This window comes from Psammomys obesus, unplaced genomic scaffold, assembly GCF_907164565.1.
Source record: "Psammomys obesus unplaced genomic scaffold, mPsaObe1.curated_primary_1811, whole genome shotgun sequence".
Taxonomy (NCBI): Eukaryota; Metazoa; Chordata; class Mammalia; order Rodentia; family Muridae; genus Psammomys; species Psammomys obesus.
The window spans coordinates 14,538,949-14,550,762 of NW_026596064.1; the positions used below are offsets into that span (position 1 = coordinate 14,538,949).

General features: G+C 42.5%; 1 protein-coding gene across 3 annotated transcripts in view; it reads right to left on the minus strand.

Moving 5' to 3' along the window:
- Sec22a (SEC22 homolog A, vesicle trafficking protein) overlaps positions 1-3,642 on the minus strand; it is a 61,012-nt gene extending 57,370 nt beyond the window's left edge. For 2 of the 3 annotated variants that reach the window (XM_055625140.1, XM_055625138.1), the window contains exon 1: positions 3,607-3,642. The gene's annotated coding sequence lies outside the window, so the exon portion shown is untranslated. Of the gene's footprint in view, positions 1-3,137; positions 3,281-3,606 lie in introns of those variants that run through there. The other variant, XM_055625139.1, reaches the window with a different exon arrangement.
- Between the last annotated feature and the right edge of the window lie 8,172 nt (positions 3,643-11,814).

Sequence of the window (11,814 nt, forward strand, 5' to 3'; positions counted from 1 at the left end):
AACTAGAATAAACATCTAATGAACAATCAACCTTTAAACAATTTACAGAATACAATCTCTTTCAACTTGAAAATCATTAAAAGCTTTACTTTAAGTTCTTATGAGAGTATATTTAAGACAAACAAACAGAATAGGACTGTGCCTGTATGGAGGCCAAGCTAGGATTAGAGTGCACATAAGAGCTAGGCAGTGTGCAGTCTGAGCTGGAACTAAGGGAAGCAAGAGGGCGCCAACAACTGCCCGGGAAGCTTTGGAAAGGGTATCAGCTTTTTCCTAACAGGGCCATAGATAAAATTTTCAGCCATTGTTCCACTGTTCTTCACTTGTAACAAAAAGAAAACATTATAGCTGTCTTTATATAACAGAAACTTCACAGGAAGTCCAAGGAGTGTTTGGCATTTCCTTACAAGAGCAATTGTAGAGGAAAGAGTCCAAATTAGAATTTAGAGAAAGCTGCAAAGACAGGGAAAAGTAAAGTCCCCAAACATCAATTAATTGGATGCTTCTGTAAGCCCCTCTCCTTCAGAAGGCTGTCAGGGAATGACCTTAGGTTCAAAGTGTCAGGAAGGTACTTCTCAAAATCCAAGTAAGATCGTTCTTACACACACCTTCTAACCAAATGTCATTACCACCTCATTAAAGATAAAGATGGTTTATGCTGGGGTCACTCATCTTTTATTTCGGCTAATTAAGTACTATGTTCAGAATTCTTACCTCATCTGCAGCTCTCCTGTACAACTGCTTACTTACCAATCTCTCAACTTACTTACTATTTTTAACAATAACATCTACAAAATCAGTTCTGAGACATTAGGGTTTTTTCCCCCCTTAAATCTAAGTTAAAATAGAGAAAACTTCATTCTATTTATACATGCATGGAATATTTTGGAGGCTTGCTTTCTAAATGTTCCTCTGTTTACCAAATTATCTTACATAAAGGATGACACCAAAGTTTGGGATACTAACTTATTACATATCGTTTTGTTTACATAATCGCTAAAATCTGTGAGAATTAGAAGGGAGTAACTTAAGAATTGGCTGCATGATTGTGATGTAAAGGGTGGAGTCAGACTGACTGAACTTAATTGACCATATTAATTGCAGAGTCCAGAGTGGGAGAAGACTGAATGAAAATAAAGGAAGAGGGTACCGAGGGCTACCAGAGTTGATTGTGATGTTTTGTCAGTACTGCCTACCTCATTAGCAGTACTTGCTGCTTGCTTCTATTGTGGGCACCTGCACCACACACTTGAGGTGTGTAACACCTCAAGCTCCACAACAGAAAATACCCACAATTAGAGAAAGAGGCTGTAACATATGTGGGTACCATACAGTTCAGACAGGTGAGTCTAACTTCCATTTCACAGATGAGGAAACTGACATTTGCTCAAATTCACCACTAGTATATGGCAGGACTGATACTTGAACCTAAATACCTCACATCTCTACATCACTGTGCTATACTGGCCTCCCCAAACCAGGAAAGCAACAAGCAGGAAAACAACAACAACAAACAAACAAACAAACAAACAAAAAACAGTCATACCTGTTTTTTTTGGCTTTTGTTTTCAATTTAGACAGTTTCACAAAGCCTCCCCCTCCCCACCTGGTCTGAACTCACCCCGTACCAAGGCTGCCCTTGAACTCCTGATCATCCTGTCTCTGCCTCCCAAGTGCTGGGATTATAGGCTTGCATCATAACACCTGGCTTATCTGATCATTTTAAAATAATAACAACAAGCAGGGACAATTCCTTTGAAAGGCAACACAATATGGCAATTAAAAAGTCAAATTCAGGCTTGGGAGATGACTCAGTGGCTAAAGCACTTACTATGTGGTCATGATGTAACAGATCCCTAGAACACAAGTAAAGAGGAGGAAAGCCAGGTAACCCCAAAAGAGAAGGGATCTCCCAGGCAGGATGGCTAGCTGGAGTGGCAGGAATTGGCAAGCTCCAGGTTAAAAGACAAAACAAACAAACAAACAAACAAAAACCACAAAAAGTCTCAATTAAGTGGAGGGCAATCAGGGAAGATACTGGAAGTTAACACCCAATCTTCATACAGAGTGTGTCAACACACATTTGAATATACAGATACACATGCACGCCACATACACAGTAAGTATAAAATTTAAAAATAAATTAATAAAAAGTCAGATTCCCAGTCTGCCCGGATTTAAATCCATGCTCTACCACATACCTGTCTCATTACTTTAAGTTTTGCTTTTCAAAACCTCAGTTTCCTATGGCTACAATAAGTGGTACCTATCTTACAAAGCTCTTTTTAAGATACTGATGGCCTCTGCCTCTGCGCTCATAAAAAGCACTTGGCACTGCCTGTAATCTACTAAAAGTTCTCTTTTAAGTATTTTGCTATGCGTGCTACTGACAAGTTGCCTAACCCTCTTACAGATCAAGCACTTCATACATCTCATGTGAGCCTTCCAGGCACCAGTGAGGTTGGGTATTAGTTTCATTTCGCTTTGGGGGAAACACATGTCCCAAAAGTTTAAGTCATTTTTTTCAACCGTTAGACTAGTAAGGGTCTAATTCTAACAACTCTAACCAAGCTTATTAACAACACGGAGAGGAGGTATCTCTCTGACAGGAGTTTCTCTTCATACACCAACCTAAAATAAACGTTAAGCAGTCTCTAAAAATTACAGCACTAAATTAACGTGATCGTCTTAAGTGGGAAATGCCCGATGCCTCAATAACTTTGGACACGGTCCCGGGTGTCAGATTCAGTTCTGAATCTTCTTTTATACACCACAAGTTCTAGGTACTGCTTCCGACACCACCTAAATTCTTACAGCGCTGGCGAGTGAGGGGGTACCAGTAACATGGAATGTGATCCCGTTTTTAATATGAAAATGGTTGTTCACCCATCAGCTGGGATGCTATCACGTCCACGGTGGCGGACACCCAGGCTCTGCCTTGAGTTAAGCACGAGAGGGGCGGGTTCTGAAGAGCTGCACTCGCTCCAGGTGACGGTGATCCCGGAAGCTAAGCAGCAGGAGACCAAGTCTAAAGCCGCTTTCAATTGTAGAGGGATTCAAGCCAGCCACAGCTCGGCCTTCTCCGGAGACTCCCCACTTGTGGAGCCCATTTCTCAGGTCTCTCTTCTGCAAAGTACCTTTAAACCAGGGCCTCGCGGGGTTCCCCAGGGCCAGCGTGAGAGATCTCCAACTGCAACGCCCATCCAGACTCCACGAACCGCAGGGTACAAGCTACCCCGCCGAAAGGAGACTAGGAATGCCACCTCAAGCTCTCCCGGGCCACCTACCAGCCCGGGAGAGTCGGTGTGCTTCTGACATCGGGGGGGGGGGGGGGGGTCAGCACCGCGGCTCGCTGGCAGCCGGGGGCGGCCGTCCCTCCCCGTCAGCAGCCCCTACCCCGGCCGCCCATCCCGGGACAGGCCCTGCTAAACTGCAACCGCCGACCGCGCGGTGCGCAGCCCTAGGTCCCAGGGACCCGAGACCCCGCCGCCCAGCTCCGGCTCGGGCACTACCGGTCAGGCCGAGGTGGAAAGGCCGCGAGGGGCGCGAGAGGCCGGCCAGGGCTCCCGTAGACCCTGAATAAAATGGGGCCGGGCCGGGCCGTACCTGTCGCGCCGGGACCCGCCGCTCCGAGTGACGCGCCACCCGGTGCATTGTGGGGCCGGGAGTGGCCTTTCCAGCGGGGTTGCCCCTGTCCAACGTGGCTGGCGCGGGCGGAGCTCGCGCGGGCCAATCAGGTTCCGTGGGAAACACCCAGCGACCCGCCCCCTCCCCGAGGCCCGCCCTGTCCCCGCCCCCTCCGGCGGAGATTGGCAGGTTCCCAGGCACCTGCGCCGGGAGACTGCCTTCTCTCCCGAGAGCAGAGTTATGCTGTCCCCGCAGAAACGAGGCTAATGTCCCTAACCTGCCGCTTTGTGTCTGGAAGCAGTTCGTCGTCTCAGGCGCCGCTCGGAGCAGAGGAAAGCCCTCTCTGGTGAACAGGGAAAGGATCTTCTCCCGTCGGCCAATACACAAAGAAACTTAACCAAGACAGAAATGCCGGATGCTGGCCCCGGCAGTGCCTCCCAGCCCTCACGAGGTTGTGTGTTATTTCACAGGCATATCTGACTGCGTATTAAGAGGCAGGCAGCATATTAAGCGTGTTTTACAGGGACGTGCGCAGCGCTACATTGAAGGTGTAATAGGAATAAGAGGCATTAGAGCAAAAGTGTTAACGGAAATATGCGTTGCGATTGGTGCTGTGAAGAAAAAAAACTAACAGGTACAGTGATGAATTCATTGTGGACCGTCAGGGACGAACTCCCTGAAAAGGTGTCATTTAAGGTCAAGACATATTAAGAGAGCTTTCAGAATGTTCCAGGCTCTGGAGACATGATTTGTGAGAATTTAAGTTGTACTGGGAACATTTGCTGGTTGGTTTCTGTCAAATCGATACAAACCTTGATGTAGCTGGAAGACGGAATCAGAATTGAGAAAATGACTCCATATAATTGACCTGTGGGCAAGTCTGTGGGATATTGCCTTGACTGATGATTGCTATAAGAGGGCCCAGCCCATAGTGGGCAGTGTCACCCCAGGGCAGGTGGTCCTAGGTTTGTAGAAGAAAGCAAGCTGAGCAAGCCATGGGGAGCAAGCCAGGAAGCAGCACTCCTCCAAGACTCCTCCGCTTCAGTTCCTGCCTCCAGATTTCTGCCTTGAGGTCCTGACCTTACTTTATTTCATAGATGAAATAAATCCTTCCCACCTCAAGTTGCTTTTGGTCACCATCTCATCAACAGAAATCCTAAAACAAAGAGTACGTAGGAGCAAGAAGTTTAGGCTGATATAGGCAAAGGCTAAACTCTCTTTGGCTACTTTACACAGTTCAGAGAATAATCGGCAACATACCCTAACTAAGGTCAATGAGGGGCTAAGAAAGACTCTTAAGTAGGATGTGATCTGCATATTTTAAAACTCATTTTGCTGTTTGTGGATAATGGATTGGTAGAGGGCGTGAAGGGTCACTGATGGGCCAGTTTAGAGGCCGTGTATTGGTCAAGGCCACAAATGGCGGTGGCTTGAACGAAGATAATGGCAGTGGAGGCAGAAAGAGGTGGATAGTTTCAAGATATGAATGAATCATAGGTGGAATTCATGAGACCTGATGGACTGATTTTTCTGGAGCAGGTCAAAAAAAGAGGATTATTAAAGATGGCTCCTTAGGTAACGAGATGGGTTAAAGAGCCATTTATATTCACAAAGGGTAGCAAATGTGTGGGGCTATTTAAATTTGAGAGACCTATGAGTGGGAATGTCAAGAAGCAGTTTTGGATAAGTATGCCTCGGGCTCAGAGGGAAGATCTGTACTAATTAATATTTAATTAATTATTATTAATAATATAATATTTGGCAGTTCTTAGTATGAGTTAACATAGTATCCCAACATATTCACGTGTATTAAAATGTCTGTAGAATGACTGCATGCTGGACTGTTCACATAGTGTAAGGAAAAAGAGCGAGCAAGCCACAACTACATACAAATCACTAGAAGACTGAAATGAGCCAGACACAAAGACTCATGTTACCTGACCCCACTTATATGATATCAAAAAACTATGTAGTTATCGAAGGCAGGATGTTGGTTACCCGTGTGTGGTATTAATATTTGAGATGGAAAATTAATGTTATTCTTGATCTGGACACTGGTTGTTTCTATGTGACCAATTAACAAAACTTCCTTCAGCTCTGTGCTTGTGAATTGATGGTATATGAAATTTATCTCTTTAAAGTGGTAAGGGCAATTCAGACGCACATATTTCACTATTTCGGGCTAAAGTCTCCTTGCGTGATCAAAAGGAAACAAAACCTTTTTGAGAGAAGTTGAGAAACAAATGCTTGCAGGCACTTTCCAATTCCAACATAGTCACGTTGTGTGGTGAAGAAGCCAACAGGTTGAACCAATGGATTTCCCCAGCTTGCTTTCTGGGGATAATTATGGACGCTCAGACTAGAAGGATGCCAAGCAGAGTTACAGCCCCGTGGTAAGGAGGACATGAACATTAGAATTAACAGAGCTTTTAATTTGAGAGCAGAATACCAGAGAAAGAGTTGTAGACGTATACATGAAGGTTCCCTTGGACCTTCTTATGGGCTTAAGGAGAGACTCTAAGACTGGCAAACAACAGCTACTGGGAAATTTAAACTGAAACAACTACTAGCATTTCAAAGGACTTTGGGAACATTCAAGTTCTGACTAATTAGGCCAGAAAAAAAAAAAAAAAACCTTAGAAACCTAGGCCATTTGGTAGAGATCCGTAAACATGCAACGCTTTGGAAATAAGGCTAAATTACCACAAGCAATATTGAAAAGCAGCTCTTCTGTAGGGAATGGCGAGGTAAGCCTTTTGGGGGCCCATAGAGAACGGTGAGTGAAGCGTCAGCGACTCCTACGGCTCCTTGAACGAGCCTGATCCACCACACACAGCAGCGTTGCTCCACTAAGGACCCCTAGCACAAGTCTCAAGGTCTCAAAATGGATCCCAGGCTAGGGCAGTGACTGCTTCCTCCCTCTTTACGGAAGTCTTCTAAGATGACCATGGCCCCCACATTTCCTGATAGTTGCACCAACTTAATTATTATTGGGGCTTGAGGTTAGCATGGGATGGTCTGATTGGACTTTCAGTCGTTTAAAGGTTTTTACACTGGACAATAAAGTTAGATCATGTGCGTTGAGTCTGGTCTCCGGAGTCTGATTTCCGGGATTCTGCGTGGGCCCCGTCGTCATTCACCCTCGATTCCTCAGTTCCTTATCCCCACACTCCTCAAGTGATTTAAGTACTTGGCTATAGAATTTAAGTCTTAAAAGAAAGAACAGGACTGGAGGGGCGGCCCTAGGTTTGGGTTCCCAGCACCCACGTAGTAGTTCATAACCATCTGTAACTCCAGTTCTAGAGGATCCAACACCCTTTTCTGGCCTCCCTGGTGCCCAAGCATACATACAGACAAAACGCTGCACGCTTAAAAGAATGAGAATACATCTTTCTTCAAACAAGAAAATTCAAGCCCCTGGTAATGTGCAGATGTGTGGACAAAGGGATATACTGTGGGACACACGGTGACACACCACAGCTTCCACGACGAAATGTTTTCTGTGCTTCCAGGGAGTTTGTTGTTGTTTGTGTGTCTGCTTATTTGTGTGTGTGTTTTATTTTGGGGGGCTTGAAACGGTGAAGGGTGGATATGAGGAGACCGGAAGATGAGCAGGACTGGGTGTATGATGTGCAACTCACAAGGAATCAATAAAAAGTTATTAAGAATAGAAATCTTTTCATACGTGAAGTAAGCGGTGCTTCTCCGTGATCTTCAGAGACTTGTTTTTTTCCAGTTCCATATGCCTTCATGAGAAGGCAAAAAGGTCTTGCAGAAAGACCTGAAATTAACGTTGTGAGCCACTATGTGTTTGCTGGGAATTGAACTCAGGACCTCCAAAAGAACAGCAAGTGCTCTTAACCTCTGAGCCACCTCTCCACCCTGAAATTAGCATTGTTGGAAAGCTTTGGAATAGGAATCCAAAATTAGACTTCTAGTCTGAATTTAAATGGTCATAGAAGTTTTAGAGGATCTTAAAGTTATGTTGCAGTAGACTTGAGATATTTATGTTTCTAATAGACCCTAGGGGGGAAAAAAAAACAAACCAAAATTCAGAAATTCAACTCACAATGTCTAACATCCCAGGAAGAAGCAGAAAAGTGTTAAAGCATAAACAGGAGAAAAATCTGTTAAAAGAAAACAGAGATAAACATGATACAAGTAGATGATATTGGCTGTTAAAGCATTTAGTGACTTTGAAGCAGTGGCTATAAATGTGGCCAAGAATTTAAAGGAACATAAATATAATGAGAGAAGAATGCAAGAAACATCAATAAACATTTAGAGCCAAGAAAAGCAACATCTGAAATGAGGGTTTTTCTACGGCCACACCACCCTGAACGTGCCCTATCTCATCTGAAATGAAAGTTTTGCTTTTAAGTGGTTTAGGCACTGGCAAAAGTCAGAAAACAACAAAGGGAACAAGAAACACAGTCCAAAAAAATTGTCTCTGTTACCACACAGAGAGGTGTGGAGAGGTGGGTTAGCCAGTATAGGCTCTTGCTGTGAAAGCTTGATTACAAGAGTTAGTTCCTTAGAACCCATGCAAAAATGGTAGTTGAGAACTTACTCCATAGGTTGTCCTCTGATCTATGCACATACAAACACACATAACACTGTGGCACATGTGCAACACACACACACCATGAACAAACACACAACACACATACATACAAACATACATACATACATACATACATACTAATGCAACCTGGGCATATCCCTTTAATCCTAGCACTTGGGAGGCAGATATAAGCAGGTCTCTGAGTTTCTCAACAGTGAGTTCTGTACCATCCAGAGATACATAGTAAAAACTTGTTACAAAAAAAAAACAAACAACACCAGAAACTACCAAAGAAACATAGCCACATTGCTAATAGAATCTAAAGATAACCAGCAGAACTGACTTCACACTTCAGATTAGAAAGAAAGGAAGCCAAATATCATGGAACAAAATCTCAAGTCCTGAAAAATACTGCCAACCTCAAATTTGTTTTCTGACAAAACTTCCTCAAAAAAAAAAAAAAAAAAAAAAAAAAAGGGAAAAAATAACATCTTCTTCAGGAACCAAAAAATGAGAGAAGTTGTTAACAATACTTGAAATGCAATGAATGTAAACATTTTCAGACTAGACATGGCACGCACAGAGAGAGAGAGAGAGAGAGGGATAAAGAGAGAAGTTTTCAATTTAAGTAAAAATGATTCTAAGTGGAAACTCAAAAAGAGCCTAAAATAGGGAAGGAGAGATGGCTCAGCAGCTAAGAGAACTTGTTCTTGTAGAGGACTCAGGTTCAATTTCCAGCACTCACAACTGTCTGTAAATCCAATTCCAGGGACTCCAATGTCCCCTTTAGACCTCCATAGGCACCAGGTATGAACTTGGTGCAAAGACATACATGTGGACAAAACGCTCATACACATAAAACAAAATAAATAAAAATAAATTAGAACCAAAAATAATCACGTAGAACTAAAAATTATCATGCATACCCATATAAAAAAATTTTCTTTAAAAATTTTCCTAATGTAATTGAACATTTAAAATAAAAGGTATGTCAATATCATCACAAAGGGGAGTTAAGATGTCTACAGTTGTAGCTCAGCGTCTGTGGAGACAGGTTCCAGGACCGCCAAGGTTTTGTGATCCAAAGACCCTCAAGTCTTTTATGTAAACTGTGCACATCCTCTTTACACTTTAAATCACCTCTTGTTTGCTTATGACTTATACAGTAAGGCCACATAGCTATTAAAGCTCATTGTTCAGGGAATAAATTCTATACATGCTCAGTATGATGAAATTTCCCCCTGAATATTTTAAATCTGAGGTTGGTTGAATCCATGGGCACAGGGCCCACAACTATGGATATCTGATTGTTATAAAGTTCTTAGGACACACATAAAGTGGCACAATATTATTTCAAGATTGGATATAATACAAGAAAAATAGAGATACCCAAAGGTTTATGAGTTGATTAAAACTGAGTACCAGTGGCTAGAGAGATAGTTTAGAGGTTAAGGGCATGCACTGCCCTTGCAAAGGACCCAGGTTCAGTTCCTAGCAACCACATGGCAGCTAGCAAATATCTGTAACTCCAGTTCCAGAAACTCTGCTGCCCTTTCCGGCCTCCTTGGAGAGTGTGTGAACATGGTATAAACAAAACACCCATAGGCATAAAATAAAAATAAATCTTTGTTTTAATGATGTACCATAATAACTCAAAAGAAGACAAGAATATTGGCCATAGTGGTGTATGCTTGTAATGCCAGCACTCATGAGGCTGAGCAGGAAGGTTGTCATAGTTCAAAGCCAGCTTGGACTATACAGTGAGTTCTAGGCCACCGTAAGTTACACAGTGAAACCCTGGCCCATTCCTCCAAAAAAAAAAATGAAATAAGAAAAAACTGGAGCAAAACCCAATTTGGATGGATATCAATATGGTATACTCAGTCTCAACCACCGGGATAATTTATATAAAATGTAAATGCTCTCAACACATCAAGAAAAAAAGCAAATATTAATATGTTGGGTTTTTAGGAATAACCCAATATGCTCTCTACATATGTATAGAATGTATAGCTATGTTAAAAATGGAAGTATTTTTAATTTTTAAAAATACTTATAGTGTTCTGCCTGCATGTGTGCCTGCTTGCCAGAAGAGGGCACCATATCTCAGTAAAGATGGTTGGAAGCCACCATGTGGTTGCTAGGAATTGAATTCAGGACTTTTGGAAGAACAGCCAGTGTTCTTAAATATTTTTTGAAGGGAGTGAAAACCCAACAATTAAACAAAATGAAAATGACCATGTTAATATCAAAATAAACATGAGAACAAAGAATATCATCAAGGTTGAAGAATGATGTTTTGTTAATGGCATCAAAAAAGAAAAGTGCATAGAATAGACACTGATAATCTGAAAGGAGAAACAGATACCTCCAGGACTATCAATGGAGATTTCAGCATACTGCCTTCTCTAGTGATGGAGGAAGTCAGTGAAAGTCAATGAGGGCACAGAAGATGAGCAGCTTACCATGGTGGTATTCATGGAATATTTCACTAGACAAGAGCAGAACTCACATTCTTTCAGAGTGCACATAGAATTTTCACTAACAAAGAGCACATTCTAGGCCACAGGAATGATTATAAGAAACATATGTGAGAGGCACTTTCTTTGACAGGGGTTTGGGATGGCACTGGTGTATGCATTTCAGTTGTAGTGGGTGTGTTCTTGGCATCAAGTACCTTTACCCACTGAGCCATCCCACCAGCCTGTACTGCAGAGATTTTCTTCACAGTTCATTGGGTTTTTTTTTAATTTTACATCGAAAGGAGAATCAAAAAAATAAGAGATTTTAAATGCCGCTTTCAGTAAAGAGACCAGAAATTGGTGGTGGTGCTCAGGGCTAGGGCAGAGAAAGAAAGGTGTGAGTCTGGTCATTGTGTGTGCCAAAGAGCAAGGCAGTGACAAAAAAATGGCAGGGACATATCAGAAGAGAGAGGTCACTTAAAAGACTTTTCATGGCTCAGGAATAAAAGTATAAAACATGTTTATATTAAAAAAAAAAAGCAAAGATGAGCTCAATTAAAATTTAGGCAAAAAGTGAGGGAACAGAGATTAAATGTGACTAGGAATGCCAATACGTTAATAAAAGAATTTGGAGCAAACAGACAAGGGTCCTGAAAAGACATTTACAAAGGAACTTTAAGTAGCCAACAAACGTTCAGTGAGAATTAAACAGAAATTAAATCTTCTTCTCTTCCAGTGGGAGTTGTGTTTCAGAATGAACAAGTCTTCCCAGGTGAAGAGGGTTAGCTTCAATTAATAGAACAATGAAGGGAATACAATAGAAGGAAATACAGGATGGGGGGAAAATCATCACTTCTGAGCCCAAGTGAAAACATTGCTTTAGATAGCGGTAAAGTTATTAGGAGAATGGCGAACGAACAAAGGACAACCTTAAAGTGCTTAAAGTAAACTGTACTGATTCCTGTCCAATCCCCAAAGGAAGGCCCACATGCGCAGTTCAAAGAGCACCACCATTACCCTGGAATCAGTCTCAGCATCACCAAGGACTGAGCAATGGGATATAATTTGTCAGGATCCTTGAGGCACGAGAAGGGAGGGAAATTAATAATCTTGTTGTAGCCGGACTCGGTGGTGTACACCTGCAATCCCAGCGCGCAAGGA